At 37.7% G+C, this 23513-nt stretch overlaps 1 non-coding gene across 1 annotated transcript; it reads left to right on the forward strand.

Annotated features, from left to right (window-relative positions):
• Positions 1 to 20106: 20106 nt before the first annotated feature.
• Positions 20107 to 20213, forward strand: LOC125495299 (small nucleolar RNA R71). The gene has a single exon (XR_007271940.1). It is a non-coding gene; the product is annotated as a small nucleolar RNA R71 (small nucleolar RNA).
• The last annotated feature ends 3300 nt before the right edge of the window (positions 20214 to 23513 follow it).

The following is a 23513-nucleotide window of genomic DNA, read 5'->3' on the forward strand; positions in this document are numbered from 1 at the left end:
CTTTTCTTAGCCGATTCCATCTCGACTGAACGCTTCTCCCAGACCTCTCTTGACTGGCGATGCAGTACCTCCTGCTTAGCTATGGCAAACTTAGCTTTGTCCCCAGCAGTGGTAGCATCCTTGACGAGTTGCTTGTTTTCTTTTCTAAGCAATCTTGCCCAGTCCTCAGTTATTATGCTGCGAGCAAATAGCTGAAAAAGGGAAGGTCAAAGCATGTCAGGACGATCTCAAAAGTAAGAAAATTTGCTAAGTATAAAAGTAAGACGGAAAAGAAATGAAACTATACCTTAGCAGCTAGTTGAGACATGTAGCCTACATGCCCAGATGAAGCCCCTCTTAAGCATTTGATGTAAGGCTCAAGGAAGCATTTGAATAGCTCCTGTTTGAGCTTCTCACGATTGGCCGAAGTCATCCTCGCAAAGGCCGACGAGGAGTCGTCGTCCGATAAGATGGGAGAACTGTCAGGAGCTACTTCAGCTGCCTCTTTGCCTTTATCTGTAATAGGAGACTTGTCAGTATTGCAGATGGGTATAACCACGACCAATTTGTTGGACGGACTCATTGGACGTCCGGCCATGCGCAGAGTTCTAACTATGTTAGAATAATAAGACTCACTAGAAGATCGAGAGGCCGATCATAAGCCTAGGGCATCTGTGATACCAACCCCACTACCGGCCCAGAGAAAGCCGAGCCGTCCATAGCTGCGTCCGGCTGAGAAGTTTGCTTTTCGGCCTCTTCGGCCTCGTCCAGAAGCACAACTGCGTCCGATTGCTCAGTAGTAATAGGGGTTGCCAAACCCACTGTGCCTGTATAGGGAACCGTGGCCTTTTCCTCGATTGATGGAGGAACTTCCTCTATTGAAGGGAGAATTTCGACCTTCGGCAGAGAAGGCCGGTCAGATTTCTTCTTCTTGGTCATGAATGTAACAGCCCGCACTTCCGAGCTGCTAGCTAATCACAATTAACATTCATGAATCTCAATTAACACTTAATAACCTCGAATTATATTCACTTACAGCGGAACAAAAGTTCTTTACACGATCCTAGACCTGTGGGTCAGGGCCCACAACAAATCATCTTCAAAACCAATAACAGATTACATAATACCTTACTCGATTCCCAAAACAATATAATACTTAAACATCAAATGAGAACTTAATATTCAACAATCATATATTCTAAATATAACTTGGAATCACTAATTTAATTTCCATCTCTTAACTGAAACCTCTTTCTCTTGATTCATTATGAAACCCGAACATACACCTGCAAATTACAGAAGAAAATGCAAGACAAAAACAAAAACTAAAATGAGCGAAAAACTCAGTAACTTTAGTTCAGCTTGTCAAAAAAAATTTGGTTCGCAAACGTTTTTCATATACGAACTTGGTAATTATTCAGAAAATAAATCATTATTAAAAAAATATATCGCTGGCATAGCTTAATCACGTAACAAAAATCGCTGGCAAGTACAGGCAGAAACTTAACATGATATAACATAACACAATACTCGACCTTATCTGGTCTTAACTCATATCTGAATCATTTCCCTCCACCTGTACCTTGCCCACTATTCATCTCAGTTCATAAACTAAGCTAGCTAAAACAATTTCCAAATCATTTTCTCCTTATCATACTCAAATCATATTCCAAGAAACACAAATATTTCCGAACAATTTCAATAACTAAGCTAAACATACTTTATATTAATCAATATAATTTCATAACTCACACATGTAAATGCATTTATAACCATGGCTATAAGCGATATATGATATTGAAAACACAATATAACATGGGTATGTAAATTCATTTTGCTGAACATAAAGGTTACCTTAAACCGCAATTCAATCCTCTATCGACAAACCTCCAATATTTCGACATTTCATCACTAACTATAGCTCAAACTCCGCACATTACCTCTATAGCCATACTCCAACATTAACCACAAAAAATATTAATAACAATTAGCATCTTTACTACAAAGATAAAGAAATTAACTTTCTCAAACCTTCTAGGCCCTTTCATGCACTACCCACAAACCCCTTATATACAACCTATTTAACTAATCTAACTCACATCATCCATATTACATTCTAACTATAATTAACCTAAAACTGATTCATAGAGAACATGAACAACATAATTTATAAAAATCAGATTTATAAACTTACTCAAGAAATATAAATACATATTATAATCCTTCAATCCATTAGATAAAGAGTAAAGATTTAATCTTTAAGTTCATTAAACACTCTTAACAATTGTTTTTGCTAGTTCAGGACAAGATTTAGAACTAAAATACTAGTGAAAGTCCATAAATAATTAAACATATATAAATCAGATTTCAATTGAGATATAAGAGTAAGACTTAACCACAGATTCATACCTTCCTAAAGAAATTCAGAACTGGAGCTCAACAACAATTTACAATAGCTACAGATAAGGAGCAGCAACAACAATATACTGCAGCAACAAAACTGTTAGTCTTGGACGAACACTTAAGCAACTACAAGAGGGGGGGTGAATTGTAGTTGGAGAGATTTTCAAACTTTTTGCGGAAATAAAAGAATGAATAAGTAAGAAAGAAATAATTGCATGAATTTAGAAAGAACTAGGAACACGGGAGTTTTACAAGGAAAACTTCCTAGACCCAATAGGAAGAAAAACCTTGACCACGAGTTCTCTTTAATAACTTTTAGGCCAAAAGACTATCTTTTGTACAACCTAAACTCGGACCAACTCTGTTCCTCTAGGAACTGGTTCCCTGTCAGCCTGTTCCCCCTGAATAGTTGACTTCTCCCTTGACTTCACTCAAAGCCTTTTCTCTTTCTCTCTTCTCTTTCTCTTTTTCTCTCAAATTGATTACAACTTAGATTCACTCAACCCAATCTATAATACATCAATTTCTAAGAAGAAGAAAAAAACCGAATGTACTTTCTCTAAGAATATTACATAAAATTCTGAAAGTATTACTAAAAGATCCGTTCCAAATGTCTATTTGTAGAGACCAAATTTCTCAAGCACTTCTCCACGATTTTCTCCAAAAAACATCTCCATGATCACACGTAGCTTCAGCTACTTCTCCATAATCTTTCCGTTGCAGTTTTACCGTTGATAGTTTGTTCAGTTTGGCTTCCACGATCTCAGCCACGATCTCAGCCACTTCTACATGTTCACACGCCTCACAATAGTTAGGTTGTTGCGGTTCCTAAATTATGGAACTACCTCAACGTTCTATTTGTAAGGCCTCTTAGGTTAGTGTTTTGCGGCTCTTAGATTGTAGGTAACAATAGATGCTACACATGCACTAACTAAAAACAATATTATGGAATCTTAATATTTTCATTCGTTACATCCATAATATTAATCGGATAACACAAATAAATTATAAATAACTTTAAACTTGATTAAACACCTAATCAAATCTTCATAAGTTATTTAACATGTTATTTGTGAAACCTAAAGATAATTACACTAATTAAAACTAGAATAGTAAAATAAACATAACAAAATAAACTGGAGAAATAGGTCTAAGACATAAACAAATTACTTCTAACAAAAAAACTAAAAACCGAATTAATAAGCTAAAAAATATGTAAACTTTAATTATATGTCATTATCAAAATAGTGAAATAACAATATTCCCCCTTTTTTATTATGACAATTAATTAAATTTTTTTTAAGGTTTTTATTTTTTGCTAATAAAAACTCTAAACTACACAGAAAAGAAACTACACAAACTATCCACAATCTAACCTAGTTTAAACAACTCTACTGACAACTCTATTGAGACTGGGAACAGGAGCAGACATGTTTAGGAACAAAGATGAGCAGAATATACAAGGAACTATGATAAAAAATTTATTTTGTGTACACACACTATATCTCCCCCCTTTGTCATTATCAAAACCAAATGTTGTACCTGCAGCACTAGAGAGTCAACAGTCTAGGCAACAAGCAAGTTGCTCAAACAGATATCTCATAATATTAGCCATCCAAACACACAAACATAATAGCAGAGAGAGTAACATTAGAGACAACAAGAATCAGTCAATATGCAGAGTAATGAAAAAGAAAATGAAGAAAGCAAAGAGAATATTAAAAGTACTTCATATGTCTCAGAAGGACATAAGAAGAGGAATCCAAAAGATTGTTTAATAATTACACCCCAAAAAAAATTGTTCAAATTATCCAAAGGTAAGAGAAGTTAGGATTTGGTTCGTTTGAAGAGAGAGGAGACCACATAATCTATCTTGGAAATCACACCATCCACCTTGTTCCTGATCCCAGTATCAGCATTCTTGATTGCAAGCATTTGATCCTGCTGCTGAGAGTCTAGAACATGGACAGTAGCTTCAATGGCATTAATCTTGGTGTGTAGGAGGGTCAAGGAGTCTTGAATTTCCCGGAGCAGCTTGTTAAGCCCAGTTGTAGAAAGTAAGGGAAAATCCACTGCAGTAGAAGGGATAGGATCAGAATCTAGGTGAATAAAGACTGTGTCACCTTGATCCTGCTCCTTCTGAACTTGGACCCAGCCAACCTTTGGCTTTTTCTGACAGACCCACTGGCAACCTCTTCTTCATCCAACTTTCTCTTACTCCCCACTTCAACCTTAACCAGAGTTTATTCTCTCTCAAAATCTATCTTCCCATTCACCAACCTCAAGCTCAGCCTAGTAAAAAGTTTCTTTTGTAAGATAGTTTTCTGGCTCAAGGGAAAAGGAGGGACTAGAAGATAGTTTAACCTTGCATTGTTTGAAGACATAGGACAGAAGATTTCCATAACCCACTTTGGTGTTATGGGTAATGCAGTGAGAGAGATGTGAAATTATCAGAGAGGGACGGTTGATTTTTATGTTTTCAGCAAGGCAATACATAATGGAAAGATCCATTAGCTTGCCTGGGTTCTTTTGGAGGAGCGAGGTAAAATAAAACGCCAAACCAACTGAAACAGCAGCTTATGAAAGGAGACAATTCTTTTTGATCTAAAGATAAAGCATTAGAATTGCCGTTAAAGAAGGCAAGAATTTTAGCATTGGTGACTCCATTTATGTTCAACTTAGCCCTACCCTTAATGTAGTCCTTGTAACCCTCATTCGGAACATCAAACCATTCCCCAGTTTCTTCTAGTAATGGTAACTACTGACCCATTAACAATCGACACCACACACCCTCTGTTATGTAAACCCAGAACAAAAAGCTTTCATCTTGTCTCAAAAAGACCCTCATCTATGCTAACGATTTTTAACCATTTCTGAAATTTTAAAATTTTCAACAACTCATTCCATTTAGACTTTTTGCACCATGCAATGTCTACACAAAAGCCCACAAGAAATTGTGAAGATTTTTTTTCTTACCTCGTTTGGTAGGTACAACATTTCTTGTTCTTGTTCGCTTCATTCATGATCACCGTCTTCCTTTTTCGGGGAGAGAGAAACTGGTGAGAGGATGCCGATTTTGACCCAGAGGAATCTGCGTCATTCTTGGATGATTCTTGAGCACTTAATTCCTCAGGAGATGGTGTTTTCTCTTTCGGGAAATTTGTCATGAGCATCAGGTTTGAGTTTTGGAAGACATGTGACAGAGTTTTGTGAGGTTGAAGATGAGAATAGGAGAGAGAGAGAGACTTGTGATTGATGTGTGAGAAATTATGAAGGGTCAGTGATTTGATGTGTTAGGTTTATAAAGTAATCATGATCCGTGTGAAAAGAAGTGGAAGGATAGGTTTAATGAAGCGGTTTATGGGTTTTCGGAAGGCAATTAATGAAGTTACTTCACTTAACTCTAGATTAATTAAACGCTTAATTTTGGGCATAAATCATATTAATTTTTATTTTTGGACGGAAGGTGTGAAAAGAAAAAGAAACAAGAAAATTTTGAGGGAAATCAGAATAAATTTTTTTACTCTTGCATATGATAAAAATGTGTCCATAATATACAAACTACATGCATACCAAATATGTGCAAGGACACTAAGGGTAATATTCAGAGACATGTGAGTCCTTATACTTGACCCTAGGTGTATGAAAAATAATTCATGAAGATTGCAGGACATACTTAGTAAGAAACAATTTGGGGGAACAATATGTTACATTTAAACAATTTTATCATTCCTAGTTCCAAGCGTATTTTTCAAACCTGTCCCTAGATAGAGGTTTAGTCAATATGTCAGCTATTTGTTTTCAGTAGGACAAAAATCAACTTTGACTAATCCCTTCTCTACATTGTCTTTTAGGAAATGATGTCTTATGTGAATATGCTTGACTCTAGAGTGATGAACTGGATCCTTGGAAATACAAATAGCACTAGTTTATCACAAAATATAGGAACACACTTGAATTTTATGCCAAAGTCACGTACCTGTTGCTTGATCCACAATACTGAGAACAAATGCAGCAGCTGCCACGTATTCAGCTTCTGCTGTGGAAAGAGCAACGTGTTTTGTTTCTTTGAGCTCCAAGAAACCAAGCTTGATCCTAGGAACTGGATAATCCGATGTACTTTTGCGATTCACCAAGTCTCCAGCATAGTCAGCATCGGAATAGCTTACTAGATCAAAGATGTCACTTCGAGGATAGAAAAACAAAGTCATCACTTCCTTTCAAATATCTAAGAATCCTTTTAACAGCTGTCAAATGGGATTCCTTAGGATTTGATTGGAATCTTGCACTAAACCAACACTAAAGGATATATCAGGCCTACTGCAGTTAGATAGAGTAAGGAAGCCAATCATACCTCTATAGAGTTTCTGATCTACGGACTTACCACTTTGATCCTCATCTAACCTTGTACCTGTTCCTATAGGAGTATGGTTTGTTTTTGCTTGATCCATTCCATATTTTTTCAATAACTTTTTACGTATTTTTGTTGATGGATCATTGTTCCTCTTTCAGTTTCTTGATTTGCAAACCAAGAAAGAAGTTTAATTCTCCCATCATACTCATTTCAAATTCACTACGCATTAACTCAGCAAATTCTTTACAAAGAGATTCGTTAGTTGCACCAAAAATTATATCATCACATAAATCTGAACCACTAGGATGTCTGTTCCTTTGGATCGAAGGAACAGGGTCCTATCAACTTTTCCTCGTATAAATCATTAGAAAGTAAGAATTTTGAAAGTCTTTCATACCATGATCTAGGAGCTTGCTTAAGCCCATAAAGAGCTTTATCTAGCTTATAGACATGATTTGGAAGATCCGGGTTTTCAAAACCAGAGGTTGTTCCACATAGACGTCTTCAATCAAATATCCATTTAAAAAGGCACATTTGACGTCCATCTTGGTACAACCTAAAACCCATGAATGATGCAAAGGCAATCAAAATTCTTATTGCTTCTATTCTAGCTACGGAGCAAAGGTTTCATCAAAGTCAATACCTTCTTGTTGATTGTACCCTTTGGCTACAGTCTGGCTTTGTTTCTTATGACTGTTCCATGCTCGTCTAGCTTGTTCCTGAAGACCCATTTTAGTCCAATTACCTTTTGGTTTTAGGCTTGGTCTCAAGGTGCCAGACCTTGTTCCTCGGAACTCATTCAGTTCCTCTTGCATGGCGTTTATCCAGTCAGACTCCAGTAGGGCATCATTGTGATCTCGTGGTTCTGTCATAGACAAAAAGGCATGGAAAGCACAAAATTTTTCAGTTGGGATCTCGTTTGAGTTCCCTTTTCAATATCACTTACTATTAAATCCAATGGATGGGATTTTAAGTGTTTCCAGGTCTTGGTTCAAATCTTCTTGTCTCTGCTCCTCCAGATTTGAGGAGCTTCATTCGTCTCGTCTACGGATGAATTTCTGGTGCCTGTTCCTCCTGTATAACAGGATCAGGAACAACTATCTCTTCTTCAGAAATATGTTTGTTGGTTCCTGCAGGTGTTAGTTCCTCATCAATGTTTACTGACTCCTCAATACGAGTCAGTCCTATTTCAAAGTCATTTTCATGACTTGGTTCCTGCAGAGAGTTAGTTTCATCGAAAATAACATGGATACTTTCCTCAACACACATTGTTCGTTTGTTGTAAACTCTATATGCCTTACTACTTAAAGCATATCCAATAAAAACAGCCTCATCGCTTCTAGCATCAAACTTTCCTAAATTGTCTTTACCATTGTTATGTACAAAGCATTTACAGCCAAAGATTCTAAAGTATGAGATATTGGGTTTTCTTCCTTTAGTAGCTCATAAGGGGTCTTCAAGACAATAGGTCTTAGCATGACTCTATTGATTATGTAGCATGCCGTATTCACTGCTTCAGCCCAGAAATTTTCGGAAGATTGCTTGCTATTATCATTGTTCTTGCCATGTCCTCCAAAGTGCGATTCTTCCGTTCTACTACGCCATTTTGTTGTGGGGTTCTAGGAGCTGAGAAGTTGTGATCAAGACCTTCATGCTGCAAAACTCATCAAATTTGAGTTTTCAAACTCCTTACCATGATCAGAACGCAAGTGCTTAATCTTAAAACCACTTATTCTTTGAGTTCTTTTAGCAAAGTTAACAAATTCATCAAATGTTCATCTTTGCTATGAGAAAAATAACCCAAGTGTATCTTGAAAAATCATCAACTATTACAAGCACATATCTCTTACCAGATCGACTTTGGATTCGAACAGGGCCACACAAGTCCATATGAATCAATTCAAGGGGACTTTGTGTGCTTACCATTTTCTTTGATTTGAACGAGGATCTAACTTGTTTACCTTTTGCACAGGGTCCACAAACTTCATGGTTTGAGACTTTGATAGTTGGTAATCCACACTACCAAGTCCTTACCACTTAGCTTCTGGAGTAATGTCATACTTCGTGACCACATTTTATGCCAAAGAAGTGGTTCATTATCGACGCACTTAAACACAGTTAGATTGTTCCTAGGAACAAGGTTGAGATCCACAACATAGGTGTTCCCTTTCCTTGTTCCTTCTAGAATTTTGGTACCTGTTCCTGCATTACTTACTATACAATGTTCATCAGTAAAATTTACATTGTTCCCTTTGTCGCAAAATTGAGAAATACTAAGCAGATTATGTTTTAAACCCTCGACTAAAAAATACATTGTCTATGGAATGTGACTTAGACTTTCCTACCTTCCCATTGCAACTATGTTACCGATAAGATTGTCTCCGAAGGTCACAGTTCCTCCATCATAGGCTGAAAGCGAGAGAAATTATCTCCTGTCATGTGTTTAGAACAACCGCTATCGAGGTACCACAGGTTGTTCCCCCTCACTTTAGCCTGATCAAAGCAATCAGTCAGTGGTAGGAACCCAGTTTGTCTTGGGCTCCTCTGTCGGGCATGTATTTCTCTTAACTTTCCAAACTTGTTTAACTAAGTGGGTGTTCATTTCAATATGTTCTTCTCTGGAGGAACAGTCAGACACTAAGTGTCCATTGTTCCCACAGTAAGACATATTCGGCTGCTTGGAAGATCAACATTTTTTTCATTTTGTTTTTCTTCTTGTGATTGAAACCTAGCCCACTTCTTCCTTCATTTTTATATTTTTGTATCCGCTTACTGGATCAGGAGAGTCGTTCTTGAAGTTCCATTTTCTCTTTAAGTACCAGATATTTACTCAAAACTTTTTCATGTTCGAATTTTAACTTTTCGAACTCGGATCTGTATTTATAGAGGAACTGGTTCCTTCAGGAACGAATAGTTTCAATTCAGCCATTTCCATATTCAAGAAGTATTTTCATTTTTAGCATTTTCAAAAGCTTCTCGAATACGTCGGTTTTCATCAAAGACTTCAAAGAATCTTTCTTCAATGTTTGCATTTACTATTTTAAACCAATTTGAATGACCTTTGGTGACTTCTAAGGCTTTTTCTAAATTTTCTTCTCTAACCAAATAGCCTTGTAGTCATCTAAGGTTTCCAAAAGTAGTTTTATTAATTGATTCTTTGAAAGTTCTTTTAACTCTTCTTCAATAACATTTATGCGTACCTTGTTGTTTGGCAAGTCTTCTTCTTCGTCTGTTTTTGCCATGAGACATAATGAGCTGTCTCCTCTTCTGGTTGTTCCTGCTCCTCGTCTGTACGATTCTCCCCAGCAGCTACATGGCCCTTCTCATATCAACTTTTGAGAAAGGTTTTTTGTTGTCCTTTCCCTTCTCCTTGTACTTTCCTTTGCTCTTTTCATTTTCCCAGAGAGGCATTCCTTTATGAAGTGATCCGGACTTCCACACTTGTGACAACTTGCTTTCCTGACTTTTTCATTTCTTCCCTTTGTAGTTCTTGTTGAAGAACTTTTTGAATCTTTTCACGATCAGTGCTGCTCTTCATCATCAGTTTCTGAATCCTCCAGATCATCGGACTTGAGAGCCAAGGCCTTAGGTCTATAAGTCAACTTCATGAGTTCCTAGATGGATTTCATGAGTTAACAAGGAACCGGAAAGTTGCTCGATATTGAATGTGGTGAAATCTTTAGTTTCGAGAAGGCAGTAACCTTTGCCATCCATTTTTCATCTGAGGAAGACTTCGTAGAACTTTACGTACTTGTTCCTCGGGAGTGATGATCTTTCCTAGAGATTCAAGTCATTTATGATGTTGGAGAATCTTGTGAGCATCTCTTGAACAGACTCCTTAGGCTTCATTTGGAATAGCTCATATTTGTGCATGAGCATGTCAATCTTTGACCTCTTGACTTCTTTGTTCCTTCATGAGTAACTTGAAGGAGTTCCCACATTTTCTTGGCTGATTGCATCCCATGATCGATTGTGTTCATGGGGACCAAGACCAAGTGAAGAATTTTTTGGCCAAGTTGTTCATCTCCATCTTGTCGAAGTCATCTTTATCAAATTTGAGAGAGGCTTGGGATGTCTTCACCTTTTTCATTTTTCTCTGTGACTTCGAAGTCACCAATCTCTATTACTCTCCAAACTTGATAATTTTCGGCCTTGATAAAATTTCCATACGATTCTTCCAGTATGGATAATACTTGCCATTAAACATGGGTGACGCTGAGTTGAGTAACCTTCTTCCAATCTTTCTCCTGATGTGTTCATCGTTTCCAGGAACTAGCTCCTCAGTGTTAACTGATTTTGGAGGAACTAGGCTCTGATACCAATTGTTAGTCTTGGACGAACACTTAAGCAACTACAAGAGGGGGGGTGAATTGTAGTTGGAGAGATTTTCAAACTTTTTACGGAAATAAAAGAATGAATAAGTAAGAAAGAAATAATTGCATGAATTTAGAAAGAACTAGGAACACAGGATTTTTACAAGGAACACTTCCTAGGCCCAATAGGAAGAAAAACCTTGACTACGAGGGATTTTGATTCAATCCTCTTTAATAACTTTTAGGACAAAAGACTCTCTTTTGTACAACCTAAACTCAGACCAACTCTGTTCCTCTAGGAACTGGTTCCCTGTCAGCCTATTCCCCCTGAACAGTTGACTTCTCCCTTGACTTCACTCAAAGCCTTTTCTCTTTCTCTCTTCTCTTTCTCTTTTTCTCTCAAATTGATTACAGACTTAGATTCACTCAACCCAATCGATAATAAATCAATTTCTAAGAAGAAGAAAATCGAATGTACTTTCTCTAAGAATATTACATAAAATTCTGAAAGTATTACTAAAAGATCCGTTCCAAATGTCTATTTGTAGAGACTTAATTTCTCAAGCACTTCTCCACAATTTTCTCCAAAAAACTTCTCCATGATCACACGTAGCTTCAGCTACTTCTCCATAATCTTTCCGTTGCAGTTTTACCGTTGATAGTTTGTTCAGTTTGGCTTCCACGATCTCAGCCACGATCTCAGCCACTTCTCCATGTTCACACGCCTCACAAATAGTTAGGTTGTTGCGGTTCCTAAATTATAGGAACTACCTCAACGTTCTATTTGTAAGCGCCTCCTTAGGTTAGTGTTTTGCGGCTCCTAGATTGTAGGTAACAATAGATGCTGCACATGCACTAACTAAAAACAATATTATGGAATCTTAATATTTTCATTCGTTACATCCATAATATTAATTGGATAACACAAATAAATTATAAATAACTTTAAACTTGATTAAACACCTAATCAAATCTTCATAAGTTAATTAACATGTTATTTGTGAAACCTAAAGATAATTACACTAATTAAAACTAGAATAGTAAAATAAACATAACAAAATAAACTGGAGAAATATATCTAAGACAAACAAATTACTTCTAACAAAAAACTAAAAACCGAATTAATAGACTAAAAAATATGTAAACTTTAATTATATGTCATTATCAAAATAGTGAAATAACAAAAACAGAGGAGAGGGTTGATGATGGGTTTTAAAATATATAGCAAGTGCACGATGTCTGTTTAGCAGAAACTGGCAAATACGGGTCGATCCACAGGGAGAGGAGTTCTACAGATTTATGCTCAATTATCTAACTACTTCAAGAGAGAAAATGATTGAAGGATTAATAACTAAACTAAAATAAACTAGAACAACGCAGAAAAATGGAAATTTATCAAATAATTAAAATCCTAGGGCAATCGATCGGTCCACCATGCTTATACCAGTTTAATCAATATAATATAGTTCAACAACAGTTGGATTGTGGTTCGAATAACTACAGTATTTCGTTAATCCTTGGTCAGGCATTAACAACACTTAGATTAATATATGCCAGTACGGTCGCTCAACATAATCAAATCTACCTATTGTAGCAAGCCTCTAATGAATACGATCTTTCGATTCTAATTCTTATTAGCTAAACATAACTCATGATATTGCGCAATTACATGAATTAAACAAGTATAATAAATCAACAGGAATTATTCTAATTCAATCCAATTATTGAAGAACATCAAACCACAATAAAAAGGTATAAACATGGCTTCCCTCTCTAAGCCCTAGAAATAGACTACTCACTCATGATAGTAATAAACTCAATAAACATAATTAAAGTGAACGAATTCATAAAATTAAACTAAGTAGAGTAGAATACAGAATGATTGAAGAACAACGAAAACGAAATCAACGATCTTTATAAACTTCCAAATCAAAAGTTAACACAAGGTAGAGAGAGAAAAACTAAGTTTTCAGCCCTAAAAACGTAGAAAATGAGATAGTCTAAACAAAAATATTAAAAACCTATTTATACTCTTTACAAAACCGGCTAAAAAACCCGAAAAAACGCGTCCGAAAGACCGCCCGGTCGACCGGGCGAAATCCGCCCGGTCGGGCGACGGTGATTAGAAATTACGACAAAAAGCAAATCCGCCCGGTCGACCGGGCAACCCGCCGGTCGCGCGCAAGCGATTTTGCTCTTTTCTCGCCCGGTTGACCGGGCTAATTTGCCTTGCATCGTAGTGAAATTTTGATTTCGTCCGTTCGGGCGAAATCGCCCGGTCGACCGGGCGAGGAAACTGCGATTTTGCGTCAACTTGCGAAGGCTGTATCTCTCAAACCAGAAGTCGGATTTGGGCGTGTGACCTATCATTGGAAAGCCCTTGAAGTCTAGTTTCCAACCCAACTGGAATTGTTTGATTATCAATTTTTTATCAAACGTTATGATCAAAATAGTGAACAGGTGTCAGTTTTGACACTTCTTTCACAACTCTTTGCTTCATTCTAACTCGAAATTGTCCCGAAATGATGCATTGTGATCCTTGTGCAAGATATCTTCATCTTCAATGATTAATAGGCTTGATCTTAGGTAATCATAATCAATTTGCATCAAAGTAACCTAAAATGATCAAAACACGCAAAGGGGAGTAGTAGAGCACAACTTACGTAATTCATTCCATTATGCACCTAAATGCTCTAAAAGGAGTTCAAATGCAATCAAATGCATCTAAAAACTATATATAAGTGACATATCAAACTCCCCCAAGTTAAACCTTTGCTTGTCCTCAAGCAAACAAGACATGAACATAATATGATTGCTTCCCCCTTTATATATGAAAACAGAGATCAAAATTTTTATAAGGCTCATAAATAATTCAAGCAAGCACAATTCAAGTTCAACTGTTCAGATTAATCTATTTACCATCGCCAAAATAAGCAATCAAATGCAGCTACCTTATATGACACACAAATCTCGAAAGGCTCTCACTAGGGTGTCACTCCTCTCACATTTTTGTGGCAGGCAAAAGATGTGCCCGATCACTCACCATCCCAACCATAATAACCCTTCCCACTCACACTCTCATGTGTTTAGAAAGGTAATAATGCCACTCACCTAATCATGTCGACTCAAGTAGCGAACGTACTCTTTAACCTTGACAAACTGACCACATCAATCCATAAGACAATGTAAGCCAAGCTCAAGAGGACTTTTTCAGGGTTGTAATGGGGCTTAGGTAGGGTATGGATTATGTATGGGAAATGTGGTGGAAAAACCAAGAATAGGGGAGCACAAGTTACTAGAAGTATCAACCTGAATATAGCCAATAAACTGTCCCAATTCTATAAATCACAAAATTTTCAATAAACTCATCCTTGAAGCAGTGTGATGAATTTTTTTTCTTTGCAAGCACTTGTAAAAGAAAGAATTTTTATTTTTGTTCTTTTTCAATCTTTCTTTTTCTTTCTCTTTGCATTTTTTCCAATCCATAATCACATGTATTTCATTTGCTCATTCTTTTCTTTTTCTCAACTTTTGTACCTTAATACAATCATCTCCATCCAAAGTAACTCATAAAAACTATCTCAGATACTAACTCAAACATATGCTCCCCAAGCTAGGCTTGGGATTAATATCAAAATAAGGGCCATGGGCATGTAATGAGGTTTAGTAACCTGAAATAGTCATTAGGCTCAGCGGGGCTAAGGAGGATAAAAGTATATCACAAAAATCACTTTAAGGCTCAACAAACAGACAAAAGAACGCCTCTATCACAACAATTGCCACAAGTCATCAGATATCAATGCGTACATGTCAAAGTCAAGATCAGTCAGCTAATGAGGAACTAACACACAAGAAAACAGAATGGATATAGAAATGAATCCATTGGCAAGAATGAATCCTCACAGTCTAACCAATTCAAGTATGCAGTCAAGATAAGCGCTTTATATCAAAACTCATTGAGGTCAAGGCATTTAGAGTTCACATTCCAGCATCACAATCTCAAGTGCCCAACTATCCAGATAAAGAGCCCAAAATACTTTCAAAGAACATCATGGGGCACAGGGAAGCAATCACACCAATCCAGTCAAATCGTATTTTTGTATTTTTTCAGCAATTTGTTTTTTTTTTTTGTCTGAAAGCAAATAAATCTGGCCTAAGAAAGCAAAAACATCTACACTAAAAGGTAGTAAAAGAGGGAGAAAATACATACAAAAATCCTCCCCCAAGCTGAACGTGGAAATGTCCTCAGTGCCACCAGATGAACTATAGGACGATGCTTAGAAGAAAAACTAATGTTAGGACTCTCCCGCTCTCTCACTCTCTAAAAGGGAAAAAAATGAAAAAAATAAAAAAAGGAGATAAGAGAAAATAATAATAATAATAAACTACTACGGGTTGCCTCCCGCACATCGCTGGTTTATAAAGGTCCCGCACGACCATATTACCTCCTCAATCTCAAATCGGAGGGGTTTGGCAATGAGTGCCCCCTCATCAAACATTTTCCGCCTGCAGCAAGTTGGCTCAAGCATAGGAGACTTAACAGCATTGGGTAGTTTAAAAGTGAAATTATCATCACCAACACTATAAAAGTTAAAGACCCGAACTTGACATCTATAACAGCACCAGCAGTACACAAAAACGACCTACCAAGAATAACAGGAATTTGGGCATCCTCCTCCATATCAAGCACAACAAAATCAACCGGAATGTAAAACTTTCCTACTGTAACACCCCAGAATTTCAAAGCGGAAACGAAAGAAATAATAATAGTATTAATAGGACGATGGCGGAAACATCGTCTTCTGGGAATGTCACTACTACAAGAAATGCGATTACATAACTAAGTGATAAACCAACATAAGTAAATAGTATAAATAAATTTAATTAATTAGAGTAATAACAAAAAGAGAAAACTAACTCTTCAACTAGCTAAAAGTCTAGGCCTAAAACACCTAGCTTTTTTAATGCTCACAACTCAACTCGAGCCCAAAACCAAAGGAGCAACCCATCAACATAACCTGCAAAATATACAACAACTTCCACAATCAGTGGGGAGTAACTAGCAGTTTTCCCAGCTCAAATAAAAACAGATAATGAACTTAAAAGAAATTAGAAGCAACATCAAGAACACATTATCAAGATACCGTACTCAGTATGAGGTACAATATTCATAAGCAACCGACCGTACTCACTATGAGGTACAAATTATCATAAGTAACCGACCATACTCACTACGAGGTACAAATGACAACCATGCAACAAATGCGGTCAACGTTGCAAACAAATGCAACAAATGCGGTCCACAAGCTCAAACATAACAGACCATACCGCCTGTGAGTAGACTCATTGGACCATACCGCCCAAGGCCTACGTTGCATATTCGAGGAACCATACCGCCCTTTTCGAATAGCTATAATCTACGGATCATACCACCCGTAGTAATCAATGGACCATACCGCCCACGGTTTAGTAACCAAAGCCTAGGACCATACCGCCCTTAGGTTAGCGAGCATAAATTTCTAGGACCATACCGCCCTTAGAATAATCAAACACAAACTCCTAGGACCATGCCGCCCTTAGGATCATCGCACAAATTCCTAGAACCATACCGTTCTTAGGATCACATATATCTAGAACCATACCGTTCTTAAAATCAACTAACACAATTTCCTAGAACCATACCGTTCATAGGGTCAATCAAACACAAATTCCTAGGACCATACCGTCCGTAGGATCAATCCAACTCTACAAGCACAAGGTATACACGACAAGGTGTACATAAAATCCATCTAATCCAACTTTCATAGGTATACACAACAAGGTACACAAGCAAATCGAATTCACTAACGAACAAGGTTCGAATGTGTGAATGCACAACAAAGCCTAAGCCCTCAACATACTCCAAACCAAACAACCATAGGCTTCCCCATAAAATAGGGCACATACCCTTAATATAACACTTAAGTCGACCAAACAATACTCAAACACCCTTGGTATACATATCTAAGACCACTCAAGCAAAGGTACACAAGCTGAAGACCAAAAGGAAACAAAAACGCAACAGCACGACTCAAGAGGCAGACCCCTTCGAGGCTTGCTCCAGCCATCCACGCCTACTCCAACCTCCCTTACGTCCACACTTACACCAAACACCTTCATAACATTCATGACTCACCAACAACAACAACAACAAACTCCATCAACAACAACAACGTCATTAACAATAACGACAATAACAACAACAACAGTCTCCAACACCAACAACAACGACAATAACAACAACAACCATGATAATAACGACAACCTACTCCAACACCAACAACAACGACAATAACCACAACACACAACTCCATCAATCATCACAATAATACCTAAGAGTCCAAGACACAAGCAAGCAATTCAACCCAAAAACACAACCACAACATTCTAAGAGAAACAACAATATGACAAATGCTAACAACAAGTTTGTAGTAGTATTTCCAATCACAAATCAACATCAACAACTATGAAACTACAAGAAACTTTAATCATACAATCTTCTAAGTTCCAGCTAACATGATACTACATTCTCGAACGTGATTCTAACAACCTAAGTTCACAATCTATTCTCTATCGAACTAGAATAACGCTAGTTACCTTTTTCTTGAATGTTGAAAACTCTTATTTCGCACTGCTCTGTTCCGACCATGATTCCCGGTGATCAAAAGCTTGTATTCCAGATCGCTCCGGTCAAATTAAAGAACAAGATGTCATCAATGTTCTGTCCAAATTTGAAGACGATCCAACGGTTAGATCTCCGGCTAAGGTTATTTTCGTTAAGGTGTAACAGGGAACAAAAACCTGACGACTCGTCTGATTGAAACGAAAACTTCAGTCTCTTAATTCTCTTTCTTCAAAAACAAATTATAACACAAGCAAGATCTTTCCGAGTAGATAGATTTTGACTACTCACACGCTCAATTCGGATAATAAACGAAGGAGATATGATGCAAAGAAAATGGGTGTGCAGAAATGGACGAAAACCGAGAAGAGAGAAGAACTCTTTCTCTTCCTCTCTAAGGATTGGACGGAAAGTGGGGGTTATAATGCAGCAAAATCTGATTAATAACCTTATAAAGCAAAGGTTTAAAGGGTGATTATGAAGGTGGATTAATGGGGAATTAAATAGGGAGTTACAAGAGGCTCAAAGGTTAGCTTCATAAGCACGCACCAAAACTCTTCATCCTCCACAACATAATTGCTAATTTTTGGCTAGCATGACACACCACATGCAATGCAACATTTCATCACCCAATTAGTCGGTCCAACAACGTTACTAAAAATGCTACGCCATAAAACGGATCCTAAACGCCCAAAGTAAATAACGAAACTAATATAACAACGTAAAATAAATAACTAACAACATAAGATGAATATATATAAATATATCACAACATATAAATATATATACACATTTTCATAACATGTTCCAAAATAATTCAAATAATAAATTAATTTTTTTTGTGAAAAGGTAAAATACTATTTTAAAATAAAGAAATACGAAAAATAAAGGGTTAACATTACGGGGTGTTACACCTACCCTAAAAGGGACGTCTTCTAAAACACCTAGAGGGTATTTTATAGAACGATCGGCCATTTGCAAAGTAATTTGAGTGCACTTAAGTGCTCCCATATTTAGTTTCTTATAAACAGACAAAGGCATGACAGACACAGAAGCACCTAAATCACACAATGCCTTATCTATAAATAATGCACCTGCATAGCAAGGGATGGAAAAACTACCAGGATCCTTCAACTTAGGTGGGGTTCTATTTTGTAAAACAGTACTACACTCTACAGTTAGAGCGACTCGATCTACCCTACCAAAGTCTTTCTTTTTAGTAATCATGTCTTTCAAAAACTTAGCATAAACAGGCACTTGAGAAATAAGTTCAGTAAAAGGAATTATTACCTCAAGGTTCTTGACCATAGTCAAGAACTTACCAAGTTGTTGATCGACCTTCAACTTCTTCATCCTATGGGGAAAAGGTAGCCTTGGTGAAATAGGCGTTTCATAAACCTTTTCCTTTTGCTTTCCTGTCTGATCTTCCTTAGCTAGTTCGACCTCAGACATCGAACGCTTCTACGCTTCTTCCTCTACCACATCTTTCTCCTTGCTAGGAGCAGCATCATCAATGGGCATGGAAGGAGCATCATAAACAGTGCCGCTACAAAGTGTAACGGCATTGACAGTCTCCTTGGGACCCGCAGATGACCTGGTTGCCTCAGTGCATTATTTTCGGCCACTTGAGCAAGTTAAGTCTCCAAGTGTTTGGTAGTGTTCTTCAACTCCTTGATGCTCTCCTCATGATTTTTCTGCATAGAAATTATCATTTTCATTAGATCAGACATAGTAGGTTCTTGAGAGTTGACATTCTGAGAAGCTTGCTGTTGATAGCCTTGATGTGAAGGCCTAATAAAACCAGGAGGGGGTTCTGAGGAGCCCCTTGATAATATTGTTGTCTAGCAGCATGTGGTGGTTGGTAGGAAGATTGTGGTGGAGGTTGAGGATTCTGAACATTGTTGTTCTTATAGGAAAAATTAGGATGATCCCTCCAACCTGGGTTGTATGTGTTAGAGTATGGGTTGTGTGGAGGTCTCTGCTGAAAAACATTTGCATTCGCCATTTGATTCGGATCAGGTTGATTGTATCAACAATCATGACCAAAGTGGCCTTGAACACCACACACTTCACAAAAAGAAGAAGTAATAGGAGCCATGGAAGACATCGCATTAATACTCATTGGAGGAGTACTAGACAGCAAAGATTTCAGTGAGTCCATCTTCATGCTCAACTGGGCTACTTGTGAAGACAACAAGGCATATGCATCAACATCCAACTTTTTCTTTGTAATAGTCCTGGAGGAACTATGATCATTCGCTGCTAAGTTGGCCAAAAAATTATACCCTTCATCCACCTCCTTTTCTAAGAAGACTCCCCCTGCAGATGAATCAATTGTACTCTTGATATGGGGTTGTAGACCATTGTAGAATGCTTGGGTGATGAACCACTTGTCCAGATTGTGGTGTGGGCATTCTCTCTGCAGATCCTTGAACCTATTCCATGCTTCCTTCAGTGTTTCATCGGGTTCTTGTTGGAAGGTAGCAAGCTTATGTCTTATTTCTGCAGTCTTGGTGGGAGGGTAGTACTCTTTTAGGAATGCGTTAGATATAGCACTCCACTCAGTTTCATTAACATCGTTCAGCCATTTCTGTGCCTTGTCCTTTAATGAAAATTCGAAGACCATGACCTTCAACTGATCAGGAGTGACCCCTTGGTGCTTAACGGTACGACAGAGTTGTTGAAATCGTTGTAAATGATTTGCAGGGTCTTCAGATGGATGCCCCAAACTGATTCTGTTGGATCATATTAATGAGAGCAGGCTTGATTTCGAAGTTGGCTGCCTGTATATCAGGCATAGTAGGGCCTGTGAGAACATTGCCAGGAGAAGGTATCCCATAAGACTTCAATGACTTAGGAGGCATAATTGGTTCTGTTGGTTCTTCCGTGGGTTTTCCCTGATTAGCAGACTGCTTTTTCTTCTTTTATGTCTGCTTGAGCTGTCGGATGGTTTTCTCAAGATCAGGATCAGTCGGAACTGGAGAACCTGTTCTTTTAGACATGGGCATAAAAGAAACAAAGAAAAATGTGCAGTGAGATGGCCTCAATTGGAACTTGAAGTTCCAATTAGACAGCAGAATTAGTCAAATAATTAATTAGAAAACTATGGAAACTAGCCGTCTCCCCGGCAACGGCGCCAGAAACTTAATGGGTTTTAAAATATATCGCAAGTGCACTGTGTCTGTTTAGCAGAAACTGGCAAATACGGGTCGATCCACAGGGAGAGGAGTTCTACAGATTTATGCTCAATTGTCTAACTACTTCAAGAGAGAAAATGATTGAAGGATTAATAACTAAACTAAAATAAACTAGAACGCAGAAAAATGGAAATTTATCAAATAATTAAAAACCTAGGGCAATCGATTGGTCCACCATGCTTATACCAGTTTAATAAATATAATATAGTTCAACAACACTTGGATTGAGGTTCGAATAACTAAAGTATTTCGTTAATCCTTGGTCAGGCATTAACAACTCTTAGATTAACATATGCCAGTACGGTCGCTTAACATAATCAAATCTACCTATTGTAGCAAGCCTCAAATGAATACGATCTTTCGATTCTAATTCTTATTAGCTAAACATAACTCATGATATTGCGCAATTACTTGAATTAAACAAGTATAATAAATCAACTGGAATTATTCTAATTCAATCCAATTATTGAAGAACATCAAACCACAATAAAAAAGGTATAAACATGGCTTTCCTCTCTAAGCCCTAGAAATAGACTACTCACTCATGATAGTAATAAACTCAATAAACATAATTAAAGTAAACGAATTCATAAAATTAAACTAAGTAGAGAAGAATACCGAATGATTGAAGAACAACGAAAACGAAATCAACGATCTTTATAAACTTCCAAATCAAAAGGTGACACAAGGTAGCGAGAGAAAAACTAAGTATTCAGCCCTGAAAACGTAGAAAATGAGATAGTCTAAAACCTATTTATACTCTTTACAAAACCGGCTAAAACCCGAAAAAACGCGTCCCGAGAATCCGCCCGGTCGGGCGACGGTGATTAGGAAATTACGACAAAGAAGCAAATCCGCCCGGTCGGGCGCGCAAGCGATTTTAGCTCTTTTCTCGCCCGGTTGACCGGGCCAATTTGCCTTGCATCGTACTGAAATTTTGATTTAGCCCGGTCAACCTGGCGAGGAAACTGCGATTTTGCGTCAACTTGCGAAGGCTGTATCTCTCAATCCAGAAGTCGGATTTGGGCGTGTGACCTATCATTAGAAATCCCTTGAAGTCTAGTTTCGAACCCAACTGGAGTTTCTTGATTATCAATTTTCTATCAAACGTTATGATCAAAATAGTGAACAGGTGTCAGTTTTGACACTTCTTTCACTAACTCTTTGCTTCATTCTAACTCGAAATTGTCCAGAAAGGATGCATTGTGACCCTTGTGCAAGATATCTTCATATTCAATGATTAATAGGCTTGATATTAGGTAATCATAATCAATTTGCATCAAAGTAACCTGAAAATGATCAAAACACGCAAAAGGGGAGTAGTAGAGCACAACTTACGTAATTCATGCCATTATGCACCTAAATGCTCTAAAGGGAGTTCCAAATGTAATCAAATGCATCTAAAAACTATATATAAATATAACATATCAACGGAAAATGAGGGCAACAACAATACACTCGACCACCACCAGCGAAGCACTCCCAACACCAACTCGCGGCGGTGCGATAACACAACATCAGTAATGGCGAAGCAAAGGAAAGCGAAAGACACCTGAACTTGTGACAGCAGCATTGACGAAGCAGAGGAGAGAGAAAAGAACAGATACGAGCAGCGGTGGCAGAGCGCGCAACGCCGAACAAAAAGTAGCCGGAAATTGGACTGAAACTAGAGGAAGAAGAAGAGGCGCATGAAGAATGAGTTTTGAGGTTTTTGGGGTTTCATCTTCACTGAATCTCTCTCTATTTCTTTTATTCTCATTGAAGGGAGATGGAAGATTGACAACAAGGCAACAAGGTGGCTTATTTCACCTATTGCCACGAGAGATGAGAAAGTGAATATATTTTTTTTATTTTTCTTCTCAAAAACATAACTTGAACTGAAATTATATTTAGATATTGAAATTCACCTTTTCTAAGATGTTTTACTATAGTTTAACATACAATTACTGTAATAAAATACTATTTTTTTTTAATGAAACCTGCTTAATAATACGGCTATTACAGTGAAGCCTTTGGATTTTTTGGGAGGAGGGGCATCTCCCGTTCCGGCGACCTTTTTTTTGAGGCCGCCTTCTCCGCCAATGCCTTAGATGTTGGACCATTTTTCTTAAAATAAGAAACACAAGTTAAAGACGTAAGCGTCAAGGGAAAAAAAAGGAATCGTCCTAAGGGTAGCAAGAATCCAATTTGGACGGGGATTGCCTGAAGAAGGAGAGCGGCAAGATCCAACGAAATTGGGATCAAAGACCAATGGTGTAGTCTCTGGATGGGGCTCTGTCAAAGAGGGAGATCGTCCATTGAAGTTAAAAGGCATTTTTGGACGACGTTTCCTCCTGGAAGCAAACCGGCCACAAAGCATTGGCCACCTTTCTTTTTAAACCCAGGAGCGTCCTATAATGGAACCCGTCCAAGAAGCCAACAAAAATATTGATTCTCAGGACGGGGTCTGGCAAAATAAGGAAGCCGGCCACGGGAAATATGGTTGACTTCCTCTTTGAAACAGGGAACATCTGAATGATAGTGCTCGTCGAGAAAACCAACATATTGATTCGCTGGATGAGCCTCGTGGGTTAAAGAAGGTCGGCCAGTTGTTTCTTGGACACCTT

The sequence above is a fragment of the Beta vulgaris genome, chromosome 2 (genome assembly GCF_026745355.1).
Source record: "Beta vulgaris subsp. vulgaris cultivar EL10 chromosome 2, EL10.2, whole genome shotgun sequence".
NCBI lineage: Eukaryota > Viridiplantae > Streptophyta > Magnoliopsida > Caryophyllales > Amaranthaceae > Beta > Beta vulgaris.